The sequence below is a fragment of the Sphaerodactylus townsendi genome, linkage group LG08 (assembly GCF_021028975.2).
Source record: "Sphaerodactylus townsendi isolate TG3544 linkage group LG08, MPM_Stown_v2.3, whole genome shotgun sequence".
In the NCBI taxonomy this organism is placed as follows: Eukaryota; Metazoa; Chordata; class Lepidosauria; order Squamata; family Sphaerodactylidae; genus Sphaerodactylus; species Sphaerodactylus townsendi.
In genome coordinates this window covers 43,391,649-43,408,805 of record NC_059432.1, presented here as the reverse complement: position 1 = coordinate 43,408,805, position 17,157 = coordinate 43,391,649, and positions in this window count along the sequence as shown.

Below are 17,157 nucleotides of genomic sequence, written 5' to 3'. Positions count from 1 at the left end.
GCAAATGCCTTAACAGTCCAGGTGCTCGGGAGCAACAGCCGCAGAAGGCCATCGCTTTCACATTCTGCATGTGAGCTCCCAAAGGCACCTGGTGGGCCACTGCGAGTAGCAGAGAGCTGGACTAGATGGACTCTGGTCTGATCCAGCTGGCTTGTTCTTATGTTCTTCTTATGGTCTCTTATGTTCAATTGCAATTATTGTTTTGGGTGAGAGATGCTATGACAGTTCTGGTGTTGGAGGGGTACATTGGTGTCTGTGTGACTGGGAAAGGTGATATTCTCTGGATGCACAGCATCCTTTCCAGCCAATCGAGAAAACATGTGGTCGGTCCTTTTGACCTAACATGGCTGAGTGTGTTAGTCATGAAAGATAACAGAGGAAATGATGCTAAAGATATTAGCAGGTGCACCTAGGGAGCAGGAGTATCAAACAAACAAAGACAAAAAATGTCATGGATTGTAAGTACCAGATAAGTTAGTTTACTTTTGCTTACTTTGATTAGAGCACCTAGATCTATCTTGTGTACCCTTTGTTTGTGCCTTGTACAAATAAAGTTGTTTCATTAAAAAGAGTGCACACCTCGTTACCCACTTGCCTTGGTCACCCAGCATGCTAAAGTAACACACCCCTGTGGTGTTGGGCTCTGGTGACCTATGCGAGTGGGGGTGAATTTTATCAATGGTGGTGGCAAAAGGAAAATTGGAGGGAGGGGGTAAGACCATGGCTGGGCTTCCCCACATGGTGACATTGTTCTTTACTATCAAATTGATAGGAACAGGGCTGCCAAGGGAGTGGTTAAGAGCATAACATTTCACCTGTTTTGGTCATCTTGGGGGCAAAGAACTGAACAAGTAATGTGATTTATATTCATTTTATGTTTGGGTTGGGTCTGAATGATATGAAAAGTGCCCTGAGGGAATTTTGGTCAGAGCCAGTTGGCAATTTATGGTGAGGGGCATAAGAGTACATACCTTGAGACTCATTGAGCGAGGTCTGATGCTGTCATGAGTGGATTCCTATGATATCATGTGGGTGGGGTCTGGTGATGTAACAGTGAATACAGTATTAATTCTTCTTCTCCCTCTTCCTCTTCTTCTTCTTTATGGTATCTGTGAATGTGTTTACTTATAATTGTACATCTTTGAAGAAATGGACTATTTATCATACTAAAAATAAACAGCCTAAAGAAATGAACTATATGCTAAATGTGAATATTATAATAAACCTATGTATTTGAACTGTTGGTGCCAGATTTGGCCATCTGTCACCAATTTATGTATATACTAGTAGCAATCCCTGCTGTAGGGCAAGGAATAGTTGGCCTAGATAGAATGGGGGGTAAAGGCAGGTAGTGAACTGGGCTTTCCCAGCTTGCCTTTGGGGGGGGTGGGGTGGGAGAGGGCAGGTACAGGGATGGGAAGGTTCATGATAGCCTCAGTCTGCCTTGGAGGGGTGAGAGTGCTAGGCAGGGAGATGGCAGGGAGGGCTTCCTAAGCTGGCAGATCTGATGATCCACAGGCTGGGGTGCTAGGTGGGGGAGAGGGCGAGGGGCTTTTTGGAGCCCTGGAGCAGCAGCAGACAGATACTGCTGACATGGGATGGTGACGGGAAAGGCCAGGAGGGCTTGCTGGTGGTGGGAGAGGGCAAGAGGGCTTTTGGGGCCCCAAGCAGTGGTGACATGCTGCTGCTGTCCTGGAGGAAGGGTGGGAGATGCCAGGAGGGCTTGCTGGGAGGGTGAGGGGGCTTTTTGAGCCCCGGAGCAGCGGTGTCAAGCTGCCACTTCTCCAGGGCACGGATGGAATGTCCAATGATGAACCCTCCACTAATTAGGGAGTAGGATGGAGTCCTGCTCCCTTATTGCTGGAGGGTTCATTGTTGGACATTCCATCACTTAGTTCTTTATTATTGGTAAGATTAGTTACCACAAACAGGCATACATAGAAGTGTTTAAAGAACTCATCAAGTGTGGAGGATTAGCTCATGTGAGATACAAACTAGTCCTTGCATTATTTGCTAACAAATATGAAGACTGTGTACAGGGACTTTGTGATGATGGACTGAGACTTGGCTATCCTGTATGCTTGTACTGTGTGTGAGGAAGAGACATCCTGGAACAACAACACCCAAGCCAGTCCAATATGCATAATTTAACTAGTCTTTTAGTCCCATGTGTCCAGGTGGCCTGGCCCAATATTCTGGTGTGGATCACCAGCTGCTTTTCTGTTCACATCATTGTATGATGAAGTCTTATTTGACTAAATAATATTTGCACTTTGCACACTTCAGTGGCAGTAATGATGTTTTGTTCAGTAATATGAGACATTTTAATCAATTTGAATTTTATTTCATGTTTTGCTAGTGGTTTCTTGATTTTTAATTTTTTTTAAAGCAAGACTGCATTTGAACAGGACCATAATGCTATGAAGTTGGATCTCTTTTCCCTCCCTTCTTCCACACTAGCCTTGTTCACATATTAAATACCTACAGTGGATGCATGTACAGCCTGCATGAATGTTGTAAGAGGGAACCTGGGTACATGTGAGTTTACATCACCCATTCAGCTGCACATGTTTTGAATGGACAGGAAATCTAGGCATTCAGAGGACACCGTCTTCCACATATGTGAATTTCAGCACACCTAGTGAGGGAGCAAGGAATCTAAAATATACTGACTGAAAACTTAAGTTGATAAAACTGATTTGGGAAGGAGATCGATCATTCTTATTGTCCTGTTCTTCTATCCAGAAATGAGCTTTATTTTCAACTGAAGTCGCATAAGTTAGAACTAAGAACATAAGAACATAAGAACAAGCCAGCTGGATCAGACCAAAGTCCATCTAGTCCAGCTCTCTGCTACTCGCAGTGGCCCACCAGGTGCCTTTGGGAGCTCACATGTAGGATGTGAACGCAATGGCCTTCTGCGGCTGTTGCTCCCGATCACCTGGTCTGTTAAGGCATTTGCAATCTCAGATCAAAGAGAATCAAGATTGGTAGCCATAAATCGACTTCTCCTCCATCAATCTGTCCAAGCCCCTTTTAAGCTATCCAGGTTAGTGGCCATCACCACCTCCTGTGGCAGCATATTCCAAACACCAATCACACGTTGCGTGAAGAAGTGTTTCCTTTTATTAGTCCTAATTCTTCCCCCCAGCATTTTCAATGAATGCCCCCTGGTTCTAGTATTGTGAGAAAGAGAGAAAAATTTCTCTCTGTCAACATTTTCTACCCCATGCATAATTTTATAGACTTCAATCATATCCCCCGTCAGACATCTCCTCTCCAAACTAAAGAGTCCCAAACGCTGCAGCCTCTCCTCATAGGGAAGGTGCTCCAGTCCCTCAATCATCCTTGTTGCCCTTCTCTGCACTTTTTCTATCTCCTCAATATCCTTTTTGAGATGTGGTGACCAGAACTGGACACAGTACTCCAAGTGCGGTCGCACCACTGCTTTATATAAGGGCATGACAATCTTTGCAGTTTTATTATCAATTCCTTTCCTAATGATCCCCAGCATAGAGTTTGCCTTTTTCACAGCTGCCATGCATTGAGTTGACATTCCCATGGAACTATCAACTAAGACGCCTAAATCCCTTTCCTGGTCTGTGACTGATAGCACTGACCCCTGTAGTGTGTATGTGAAGTTTGGATTTTTTGCCCCTGTGTGCATCACTTTACATTTTGCTACATTGAACTGCATTTGCCATTTCTGAGCCCACTCACCTAATTTATCAAGGTCTGCTTGGAGCTCTTAGCAATCCTTTGTGGTTCTCACCACCCTACATAATTTGGTATCATCTGCAAACTTGGCCACCAGCTACCCACCCTACTTCCAGGTCATTTTATGAATAGGTTAAAGAGCACTGGTCCCAAAAGGATCCTTGGGGACACCACTCCCTACATCTCTCCATTGTGAGAACTTCCCATTTTAAACCCACTCTTTGTTTCCTGTTTCTCAACCAGTTTTTAATCCATAGGAGGACTTCCCCTCTTATTCATTCATTGCTGAGTTTTCTCAACAGTCTCTGGTGAGGAACTTTGTCAAAAGCCTTTTGGAAATCCAAGTAGACAATGTCCACCGGTTCACCCCTGTCCACATGCCTGTTTACACCATCAAAGAACTCTAGTAAGTTTGTAAGACAGGATTTGCCTCTGCAAAAGCCATGCTGACTCTTTCTCAGCAGGTCTTGCTTTCTACATGTTTTATAATTTTATCTTTAATGATAGATTCTACTAATTTACCAGGAACAGATGTCAAACTGACTGGCCTGTAATTTCGGGTCCCCTAGATCCTTTCTTAAAGATTGGTGTGACATTGGCCATCTTCCAGTCTTCAGGGGATGGAGCCTGATTCCAGGGATAAGTTGCATATTAAAGTGAGAAGATCAGCAATTTTCATGCTTGAGCTCGTTAGGAACTCTTGGGTGAATGCAATCTGGAGCCAGGGGATTTGGTAACATTTAGTTTATCAATGGCTGCCAGAACTTCTTCCTTGTCTACCACTATCTTAGCTAGTTCCTCGGATTAAGCCTCCTAAGAAGCTTGGTTCAGGTGCAGGAATGTTCCTCACCTCCTCTTGGGTGAAGACAGATGCAAAGAATTCATTCAGCTTCTCTGCAATCTCCCTGCCATCTTTTAGCACACCCTTTGTTCCTTTGTCATCTAACGGGCCTACCGCTTCCCTTGTTGGCTTCCTGCTTTTGATGTACTTGAAGAACTGTTTTGTTGCTGGTCTTGATGTTAAGCAGCCATCGTTCCTCATAATCCTTTTTTGCCTCCCTTACAGCTTACTTGCTTCTCTTTTGCCACCATTTGTGTTCCCTCTCATATTCTTCATCAGCCAAACTGGACTTCCATTTTCTAAAAGACATTTTCTTTTTTCTGATAATTTCCTCAACCTCTCTTGTTAACCATGGTGGCTTTCTTTTGGACTGGGCGCTGCCTTTTCTAACCTGTGGAACACATTCCAGCTGAGCTTTTATTACTGTGTTTTTAAATAACCTCAAAGCATCCTGGACAGTTTTGACTCTCTTGATTTTCCCTTTCAGCTTCCTGCGCACTATCCCCCTCATCTTTGAGAAATTTCCCTTTCTGAAGGCGAATGTAACTACATTAGTAGTTGCCACTTGTTCGCATGCTGAGATACTGAATCCGACAGCATTGTGGTCGCTGTTCCCTATCGGCTCAACAACACTGACTTCCTGCACCAGGTCCTGAGTCCCACATAGAATTAGATCTAGGATCACCTCTCCCCTGGTTGGTTCCACAACCATCTGCTCTAAGCCACAGTCATTTAGCATATCCAGGAATGCTCTCTCCTTACTATGACCTGAACATGCATTTTTCCAGTTTATATGGGGATAGTTAAAATCACCCATTACCACTACATTTTGTTTTTGTTGGCCTCTCTAATTTCTTTTCCATCTCCAGGATCCTCTTGTGCACTTTGGTCAGGGGGACGATAATATATTCCTAATATTAAACTGTCCTTCACACCTGGTATTGATGTGCACAGTGATTCTGTAGGGGGACCAGCTGCTCGGGCAGTGTGGATTTTATGTGAGACTATGCTCTCTTTGATGTAAGGAGCAAGTGCACCCCAATCGCCCTATCCTATCCTTCCTATAGAGCCTGTAGCCTGGTATAACAGCATCCCACTGGTTCTCCGCATTCCACCATGTCGCTGTAATGCCCACTATATCAAAGCCCTCCTTCAAAACTCTGTACTCTACCTCCCCCATTTTAGGTCGAATGCTTCTACTATTAGCATAGAGACACCTGTATACCCTGTCTCTGTCCTTAACCTGGGATTTATGTGCTTTACCCTCAAGTCTTTTGTAGACACTATCCCTTGTCACATGCACATTGCTATGTTCCTCGCTTGTATGTGGTTGATTTAGAAAAACCTCCCTCTCTGTCTGCATCCCCATAGATACTGTATTCCGAACCGAAGTCACCTCAGCTCCTGTCGGCTTTCCCCCAGTGATCAGTTTAAAAGCTGTTCTGCCACCTTTTTAATGTTGAGCGCCAGCAGCCTGGTTCCTCTTTGGTTAAGATGAAGCCCGTCCCGTTTGTACAGGCCTACCTTGTCCCAAAAGGTTCCCCAGTTCCTGACAAATCTGAAACCCTCTGCCTTACACCACCTTCTCATCCCGCATTTGAGACCCTGTATCTCCGCTTGCACCTAGCTTCGCCCTGCGCGTGGAACGGGTAGCATTTCTGAGAATGCCACCTTGGAGGTCCTGGACTTCAACCTGTTTCCTAGCAGCCTAAATTTAGCTTCCAGAACCTCCCGGCTACATTTCCCAACGTCGTTGGTGCCAATGTGGACCACAACTGCTGACTCCACCCCAGCACTGTCTAAAAGCCTATCTAGATGAAGCGTGACATCCGCAACCTTCGCACCAGGCAGGCAAGTCACCATGCGGTCATCACACCTCTCACAAACCCAACTCTCTACATTTCTAATGATCGAATCACCCACTACAAGGAGCCCCCCACCTCCCCGAGGGGTATCCTCAGTGCGAGAGGACAGTGCGAGAGGACACTGATAAGTGTTTAGCAGTTCTCTTAGTTCTGCTGATTTTTATGGCACCCATAGCTTTTGCAGGATTGTACTCTGAATAGTTACACACGAAAACAATACAATTAATCTGTTTTATGCATGTGAAGTTGAGTAGACATTGTATTGTCGAAGGCTTTCACGGCCGGAATCACTTGGGTGCTGTGTGGTTTCCGGGCTGTATGGCCATGTTCTAGCAGCATTCTCTCCTGACGTTTCGCCTGCATCTGTGGCTGGCATCTTCAGAGGATCTGATGTTGGAAAAGCAAGTGGAGTATATATCTGTCCAGGGTGTGTGGGGAGTGTCCAGGGTGGGTGGGGAAACCTTGTCTGTGAGTAACAAAGGCGGCAACCAGGTCAATAGTTGAGGGCATCTGAATAGAAGTATGAGTAACAATGAAGACTATAGCCTGGGAGTAACCCTGTAGATAGCAAGGTCACTGGTGGGAGCATCTGAATAGAAGTATCCTGGCCTTTGTTTCTTTTGTCTATGTTCATCCTGTGTTTGTGTGGAGCTGGTTTGACACAGTCTTGACCCTAGTATTTTTCAACACTGGCAGCCAAGTTCTGTTCATTTTCAGAGTTTCTTCCTTCCTGTTAAAATTGTCCATGTGCTTATGGATTTCAATTGCTTCTCTGTGTAGTCTGATGTAGTGGCTTTCAGAGTGGTCCAGAATTTCTGTTTTTTTCAAATAATATTCTATGTCCAGGTTGGTTTATCATGTGTTCTGCTATTGCTGATTTTTTTCTGGCTGAAATAGCCTGCAGTGCCTTTCGTGTTCTTTGATACGTGTCTGTGCGCTGCGTTTGGTGGTTCCTATGTAGACTTGTCCACAGCTGCATGGTATGCGATAGACTCCTGCAGTAGCTAGAGGATCCCTCTTATCCTTTGCTGAACGTAGCATCTGTTGAATTTTCTTAGTGGGTCTGTAGATTGTTTGTAGGTTGTGCTTCTTCATCAGTTTTCCAATGCGATCAGTGGTTCCCTTGATGTATGGTAAGAACACCTTGAGTAGACATTTTTTTTCCAAACAGGAAAACATTTTTCAACTGATTAAAGAATTTCTTGTCTTTCTTTCCATGCATGTAGTTTAGATAACAGATATGATATTTCTATTATGCATACTTAAATCTCTCACTAAAAGGACGTACATGAAAATGTGATTCCTTCCAAATGTTCAAAGATTGCATGCCAAATTAATTAAGGCAAAAAGCTTCAGATTTAATTCAGGGGAGGTCTGGGTTTTGCTCTACACTGTTAAAGTATGATTGATTTCATATTGAATTATCAGAGTTTATGGTTTCTCTTGGTCTTAAGGTAAAGAAGAGTGTGTAATGCATAATGCTGGCAACATAAATGCCTTATTTGCTTCCTTTTAAAAATATAATTATTTTCAGAACTATAAGGGAACAGAAAAATTGTTTCCCTCAAACACCCAATGTATATTTTCATATTTGGGATCTGGCAGGATTAAGCCATTCCTATGCCAGAATCAATTGCCTGCCAAATTGTATAGTAATTCAACCCAGAATTGTATATTTTAATAAATGTAAAATTGGGGGGGGGGGGGGCTTCCATTGCAATCTTTTTCAATTACCTGTGCACTAGTTACATATTATCCATGTAATTTGCTCCCTCTAGTCATTAGTTAGAAATATTTGCTTCCCAAACTGAATCCAATAATTGTCTGAAGGCACAAATAAGTTAATAACATGAAAATACAATGGGCAATCTTGTTTACCGATTCTGGCTGCTGAAAGGTTAAACCTCTTCCAGTAAATTCATTCCTATTTCTCTTTTAAAAATATTCCCAGTGCTACAGAGCAATTGGCTTTTCCATTTTTATGTGTATGTGGGTGTGCAGAAAATGGATGTACCCAACAATCCTACCACTATTTAACAGAAACATTTTTAAAGAAAAGGTTTGGGATTAGAACAGGCTATTCAAACGGGAAAAACATATCAAGAAGGACAAGTCCTTGCTGCTCATGTTTTCTGTACACAGGGAAGTTATATGCAGAACATTTAACAGACCAGGTGCTCGGGAGCAACAGCCGCAGAAGGCCATTGCTTTCACATCCTGCATGTGAGCTCCCAAAGGCACCTGGTGGGCCACTGCGAGTAGCAGAGAGCTGGACTAGATGGACTCTAATCTGATCCAGCTGGCTTGTTCTTATGTTCTTAACAACATTAAAACAGTTTGGGTTTGAAGTCCAAATAGGTACAGCCTAGTATATCCTTTCAGAATTCTACTGTCTCATTTCTGTTGCATTCTTGACAACCAAACCTAAACTTATAACAAGTGAGTAGGGTATATTGAACCCAGGTAGGTTTCATTATTTAAGAGTAATAAAAAGTAGGGTATACAGAGTCTGACAATCATAATTTTATCCTGATAAACATGTTGTTAACCTAATCCCTGCTAGATCAGACAAGCGGTCCATCCATACCAGTGGTCCAATATACTGTCTCACACAGAGGCCAAGTAGTTGCTCTGGACAGCCAACAAAGGTAAGGAGGCCAAATGGGACAAATAGAAAGATGGAAGGGAAAGAGTATAGAAGCTCATTCTGTCCATAACTGATTGATGAATGCGGGAATTATTCTTGTTATTTTATTTGGTCTAAAATCAATAATGTTTGTTACTATTATTTTGGTGTGTGCATGATCTTTTTATTTTGTAAATAAACCAAATGTTGCAAAAGTGGGATATGGGAGATCACTGTCTTGGCCAACAGCTCAATCCCTGTAAGTGTCTAGATCATGATTTGATTTTGACAGCCCAAAGCAGTAGACAGATGGCAGTGACACAGAGATCTGGGATTCTCGGGCAGCTTTGGATATATATAATATAATATATAAAGTACTTCAATATGAAGTATTCTCAAAGATTTTCTTCTGCCCTAAATTAAAGCAGACCCTTGTCATTCAGGCGAAGTGGCTGGAAGGGTCATCATGGTATCTGTGATGTTGCCTTTTGTGTGCAAATCAGCATTAGGGTACTCACTCAGGTTCCTGCTCTTATGTTCACCCAGCACAGAGAGTTGTGTTCAGAATGACATTAATTTATTAGCAAGCAGATACATGGACAGTAACAACTGGTTTCAGGATAAGTTGTCTACAATTCTAATTAATAAACAGAATCTACCAGCAACTCCATCCTATGAGACTAAATGGACCCCATCCAAAGCCTGAGGCGGCCAATGATGACATCACTGCTATGCCATGCTACCATCTCCAGAGGGCTTACTGATGGCATGGGTAGGCAGGGAAAAAAAGACCCAATTGCTGAAAGGGTGGTGTAACTCTGCGGGCTCGGGAACCACATAAGTCATAGAGTTTTGGTGCTGCACTCTTGGCCCTAAACCCCAGGTGGAAGGTTACTAATGTTGGCTCCACCCCTGGGAACACCCTGGCCTGCCCCCCTGTGTTGTTATCTGATTGAATGCCAGTGTTGCTCCGCAGCAGCCCCTGTATTGCTGGTGCTGAGCTGGTGGGTGGCCAGACCCCAGCACATTTGCTCCATGCACGGGGGGGGGGGCTGTCCCTTACGTGTCAGAGGAGGCAAACGTACCAGCACACGACTGCACCACTCCCGCAAGCTCTTTCAGCCCCTCCTCTGGATGGGGCCATAATTCATACAAATATCAGAGAAAGGCAATTGTTTCCACTGTAACAAGTAAAATATATAAATGACAATATTGACTCATTGTTTTAAAAGTTTAAAGCTGCATAATTTTTTGTCCTTTGGCAGAGGTTGAATTCCTGATCCACATAGATGCTTATATGCAAGATCTTTTTGGCCTCAAATACTCAAGGCTGGGCCATTTCCCCTGCCCTCCATAGGAAACAGTGGAGAGAGGTGTACCTAGGGATGCCCACTTAGAGGGCATCAAACTACTTTATCCACTTAGAGAGCCTTCAGATTAGAAAGAGGACTATATTCTGTGCAAATATGGTGTCATTATCTTTAAAAACATCTGCACCAGATTCTCAAATTGTTTTCTCGCTGAAAATAGTGGTTCTGAAATGTTGGGAACATCCCCACCGCCCATGGATTTGAATCTTGAACTAGACTTGTCCTACCTTAAACAGGAATACATGGTATACGTGGTCCACATTAAATCAGTTCTGAAAGACTGTAGCAATTTTTTTCTTGTAGTGCACCCCTACAGAGTGCATGAACTGATTGCTAAGGACAGGATGTTGAGCACATTGTTGTAAATTGTCCCTCTACATCTTTGTACTTGTATCATATGTTTCTCAATGCCAAACAATATTTACAGCCTGTTCCTTTGTTGTGAATTTCACAGGATCATACCTGACTAGGTGAACAAAGAATTGCAGCCTTACTCAGAAGTAGATATAATTATAATTTAATACCCTATTGAACTGAGATATTGTAGCATTTCTTTTATTTAATCAGCAATCTGATCTGTTAATTTTTTTGAAATCAAGACAGAGAGCCATAAAACTTTTTATCATTAGTCCAGATCAGTAACCTTGTATATGGGATAATTTGGAGAGATCCTCTGTGTGAGCAACACCTTCTTTATAATTGAAGCAGGCATGGCTTGAGTGCTTATATCAATTTCTGCCCATCTCCAAGCCTGCAAGGTTGAAGCTTTTCTCCATGTGATTGATGGTTCACGTGGGACGAGGAATGAATGCAGGGCCAGGAAGATCCATACTTCTTCCTTATTTCTTAGCTGAAAAGTTAACACAGCTGTTGCTAAAGGTTAAATTTGGAGGTCAGATTGTTATGCTATTAGGAACCCTCCGTACAGGTTTAAGCTGTATTAATGCACAACTCTTTCTTTATCCACAGAGTGAGTTAGTCAATGACTACATTGATCCATTGTTGTGTCTTCTTACAGAGGTTCCTGCAATGAAGCAATAGAAATCATTAGGGCTTGTGATAAGGAATTCCTCCTGGTGCAAACAGAGACAGAGTTCACATTTCATTTACTGTCACAGTAGTCAGACAGCTAGCAAACCTAGAATTTCATGTTAAAGTGGTTTCGTTAGTGAGACTGAACAGGTGCCACCCCATTTGATGTTCAGGTGAAAAACACACAGAACAATCTTTGTACTGTTGTTCATTTAAATTTGTGTTTTGTTTAGATATTAGAGTCTGCCTGGGGAGGGGTGGGAATTGTGTACTTGACTGACTACTAACATTTTCTTTTCTTCAGAAGAACTCAGTGGCTTGGCTCAGTCAAGGCAGGTTGTAGAATAAGAGAATCATAGATTTGGAAGGGACCACACAGGCTATCTAGTACAACCCCCTGTTCAATGCAGGATCAGCACAAAACATCCCTGACAGTCCAGGTGCTGCTTGAAGACTGCCAGTGAGGGAAAGCTCACCACCTCCCTAGGCAGCTGATTCCACTGCTGAACTACTCTTACTGAAAAACGTTTTTTCTAATATCCAGCCAGTACCTTTCTGTGCATATCAGTGATTCCTCCCCAATCTCCTCTTCTGTATACTGAAAATTTCCAAGTCCTTTGGTCTCCAGGATCCTGGTCACCCTTTTGTCGCTCTCCATTCTGTCCATATCCTTTTCAAAGTGAAGCTCCCAGAACTCCTCAAAGTACTTCAGGTGCAGCCTGACCAATGTGGTGTACAGCAGGACGATGAGTTCTTGTGATTTGAATGTTATGACTCTATTGATAAACCCCAAGACTGTATTAATTTTTTTACCACTACATCATACTGATTGCTCATATGTAGCTTACAGTCCACCCATAGCTGACAACCTTGTTCACACACATTACTACCCAGAACCCAGAGTCACCCACTTTGCATATTTTTCTTTTTTGTTACCCAAATGTTGAACTATGCTCTGATCCTTGTTGAATTACATCTTGTTCAGTTCACATCCTCCCACTTTCCCACTGCATTCAGATCTCATGGAATTTTATCTCTATCTTCATGTGTGTTCACTGCTCTTCCCACTTTGATGTCATCTGCAGGTTTAATGAACAGTCCCTCCACCCCCTCAACAGTAAAAAGTACCAGGCTCAAAGTCAAGCCCTGTGGCACCACACTGGAAACCTCCCTCCAATTAAATGAAATGCCATTGACAACTAGTTTTGGGGTGTGGTTCTCCATCCAGTTCCCTATTCTAGAGACCAGCCCACAGTCCTCCAGTTTACCCGTCAGAGCTTTACTGAAATCAAAATAAACAACATCAACACCATTCCCTTGATCCAGTAAGCTCATCACTTGATCAAAGAAGGAAACAAGATTGGTCTGTTGGGAACAAATCTCTGCTGACTTTCCCGGTTGTCTTTCAGTTGCTTGCTAATTGATCCCTTTAAAATCTGCTCCAGTATCTTTCCTGCGGCAAAGGTCAGACTGAGTTGCTTTTCGTTTCCTAGGTCATTGCTTCTCCCCTTTTTGAAAATTGAGATAACATTTGGTGTCTTCCAGTCTTGTGGCACATCTACCATCAGATCTGGAAGATGATGGACAAAGATTCTGCAGACTCACTAGAAAATTCTTTGTAAGGCTTCTTATCTCCAGAAACAGAACTGCATGTTATGATTTCAACTGTAAGTGGGAATTAGGCAACTTCTTAGAGCCAAGAAAATGGCTCTCATGTAACATCTCTCATGTAAGGTGAAATTTAATTGGAGATCAATTTGAACACCTGGGGCATATTATACCAGACAATAAATATGTGTCACCAAAGATGAGCTAATGAGTTATATGGGCTACACTATTAGCCTAGATCCCCTGAGTTCTAGCTTCCCTGAGAGTTGTGGTGACCACTTTAAACAAAATGATGTTAAGCTTTCTGTCAACAACAGCCCTTAATCTTTTTCCTGTTTGACAAGTTGCCTTTGAAACTCAAATGAGAAGTTTCACTAGTAGTTAGAGATGAGGAACAGAGACAAGAGGTGGTGATGAGTTGGAGAGAATTACTAGCTTTCACCCCACTAGAGATCATAGGAAAAATGAGTTTCTGTTTGTTCCAAACCCAGAATAGATTGTGGATTCAAGTATGGGTTCTGAAATCTGTTCTGGGCTTTGAAATGGCTTCTGTTCATACAGTGAGGCCTAGTGCCTTGACACACCATCAGCCTTGCAGTGACACACTTGAAGGCTTATTATGACTTATTGAACTCTGCAGAGTTCTCTGGAAATTGGAATAGAAATTGCCCTCCCCCCGACAATCAGTTCAAGGCTGATGCTCTGACAGCTTTGCAGTTAAATATTTTCTTGCTTTTTAAAAAAATCAGAAATTGAAAGTACTGGTTAGCATTGTTTCCTGAAGGACATGGGGAATATATATATATTTATAAATATGCCATTGTCAGCAGTATTTCCTAACTGGTTGTGTTGTCTCATATTACACCTGTTTTAAAATCATGTGCAATATGTGCATAAGTATTAAACAAACCCCAACAACAGTGATTTGTAAGTTCCATACCACAAACAACAGAGTGTCTGGAAAAGAGAAAAATGAATTTGATGGTGAAACAAAATCCCTACTATCAAGGATGTAATGACTACATATTAGAACAATATTTTGTACAGTCTTTGAAATGCTGCAAAAGACATAAATATCTCCAGCCTTTCTTTGAGAAGTACTGACAAGATGTATTTGCTTGAATCTTTGGCCGTTTCCTCACTTAAAAAAAAAGCAGAGGCAAAACGGTTTTGTAAGCTTTGGGTGTTTTTGAGTCACGCTCCTCACTGCAGGTAGTCGCGCGGGGTTTCCCAAAAGGCGCTGTTCTGAACAGGAACAGAAATGATGCGCTCTGAGGGGTCGGGAGGGTGGCAGAATCGGGGCGGCTGCTTGTCACTGCTCCAGTAGTGGGGAGTGCTGCTGGAACCCGCGTTACTTGGAGCGAGTAGCGCGCAACAAAAGGTGAGTGGGGAAACAGCTTTTGTGAAGTATTTTACTAAATATCCTTTATTAGTAGAATGTGCTCTATGTTCAATTTGGTTAATTTTCACTCTCCTTCTTGCCACCTGGTTGATAATCTTTGAGCAACAACTTCCAGGAAATGGTACCATCTCTATGCTGTACACTTTCTGCCCATCTTCATTCCTTTCCAGGTCTAATAACAGCTTCAGGATGAGAGTCAATCAGTTAAACCACTTGTTGGATGAAAAGGATTTAATCCCATCTTTCTCCATGCTGCAGTCCCAGTAAAATTTTGTGGGTCCTCCAACTGAAATATCTTTTTAAAAAATGCTGGGAAAATTCAACCACAGGTATTCTTTCATCTGGTTTGAACTTTAGTCTTCTGATTTCTCAGCTAAACCAGGTAAAATTGGATTTAGCCCTTTGAGGGAGATATACTTCTGAAGTTCAAAACAAAGGATTCTTACAACTGCCAATTGCCCCTAATGTTCATTAATGACTCCAGAGTAATTAATTTGGGATGCCAAAGCCTGTTACAGGGAAAGGGGGGAAAAGCCACATTTGATACATTACATAAATGTTGCACTTGGAGATGAATTTACTTATCCTGTTGAAAATATAACAACTAACTTCTTAAACAGGGACTTTGACAACCAAGTTTAATGGTCAGAGAACCAGTAAACAGTTATTTGTCTGATAGTGTGTGTAGTTAGAGAGCCAGTGTGGTTTACTTGTTAGATTTGTGGACACAGGTGTACAGCCTATAGGGACATGGGGTGTTCCTGGGACATCCATATCCCTTGGCCCAATGGTGGGATTCTAATTATTTAACTACTGGTTGACCCCCCAATGTGCCCCCGCTGCCCCCTGCTGCCCACTTACCTGGCTGCTGCACCCCTCTTTTCGATGTTGGGGGAGGCAAAGGAAGGTGGCGGCTGCAGCCTGGCCTGCGTGCCACCCATCTGGCCACCGAACAGGCTGGGCTTCTTTCACCAGTTGTCTACAGTGAGGATTGCCCAGTGGGCCTGAGGCAGCATCAGCCCACCCCCCACCTCCATCACAGCCCGGGTCTGCTTGCAGGCACAGCCTCCAATGGAGGTGTGGGGGTGCGGCAGCCTATTGCAGACCTGCCGGGTTCCCCTCAAGTTAAGGAGTGCCCAGCGGGATGGTGGCAGTCTACTGCTAGGCCAGGTTGAGGAGCACCCAACAAGCTTGTGGAAAGCTTTTGCCAGACTGGCTCCCCACACCTCCATCGGAGCCCTCGCCTGCGAGCAGGTGCAGCCTCCAATAGAGGTGCGGGGGTGCGGCAGCTTACTGCAGGCCTGCTAGGTGCTGCTTGAGTTGAGCAGTGCCCAGCAGGCTTGTGACAGGCTGCTGCCAGGCTGACCAGCCTCCAATAGAGGTGCAGGGGTGCGGCAGTGCTGCTCTGAAACCCCCCGCTCTCCCTCCCCTGAGAGAGGGAAGGACGGGGCTTTTCATGCCTTAGAGCAGCTGGCCACTTATAGCAACCAGTTTGCCCAAACTGGAGCAAATCAGCTGAATCCCAAAACTGTGTGCGCCCCAGCTGTACACCACCAAGCCCTGCCCCCACTCAGGAGCCAGCCTGCAGGGAGGCAGGGGAGAGGGCAGGTCTCAGTGACAGGCTGTTGCAGTGCCCGCTTGTGCCACCCACTGCCACCAAGCCCTGCCCCCCAGCCTCCCTGAAGGATGACCTTTTTCCTCCCCTGGCCCTGCCAGGCTGTACAGAGGCTGGGGGTGGGGCTCGGCCTGCACAGAGACTGGGGGCAGGGCTCAGCTCTGGGTGGCCCCACCCCAAGCCCTGCCCCCAGCTTCTGTACTGGTTGACAGGAGTGGCGCTCAGGACCTCCAAGCCATGCCCTTGTGTGTAGGGGGCACAGGGGTGGGGTGTGTGGGGGAGAAGGGGTTGTCTCCGGGCTCCATTTCCCCCGGATACACCTATGGTTCTGGACTAAGAACTGGGCCATTTTTGCATGGTCAAAATATCCCTGGGTAGAACCGGGATCTTACATACCACGGCTGGTTTGTCACAGTTTCTCCTTTCACACGGCTCTCTGAAGCTTCCAAGGAGTCGAGGCAGGACTGAGATGTAATGCTCCAGCTGTTTCTGCATTAGTCCCCATCTTTTTCCATTTGCACTGCAATCTTTTCTGCGCATGTGCGTACACCCTCCATTTCCTGTGTTGTAACTGGCTGAAAAAATCAGAAAAAGTGGGGGAAGACTAAAAGAAGAGGTGAGCGAGTCTCTCAAGTGACCGTGGATTTAAAACAGAAAAAAGTGGTGGGGGGGATGAAAAAAAAGGAGAGCAAGTCTCCCAAGCAACTACAAGCACTTCCTAAGCCAACGCAAACATTTCTTGCTTCCAGTGCCTGTTGATTGATGGGGCGGACCAGAGCAGTGTGGTGGGAAAAACAGACTAGTTCTGCCCCGGTTCTGCTCCTGTGGTGTTTGCATGGCAGCAGGGTCACACAGGGGCATTTTAAAATTACCACCACTTTGGTTTTTTACAGTTGCAGGGCAAAAGGAAAATAGCAGTGCAAAACCAGGGCAGATTCTGTGCAGCTTTGGGAACTGTGCAGAATTCCTGGTTGCATAGGGATATTTTCTGTGCTCACCACAGAAAAATGACCACGGAGTGAAACACATACGTTTCTTTGATAAGTTTTCATTTTTTGAACTCATGAAAATCCTTTAATTT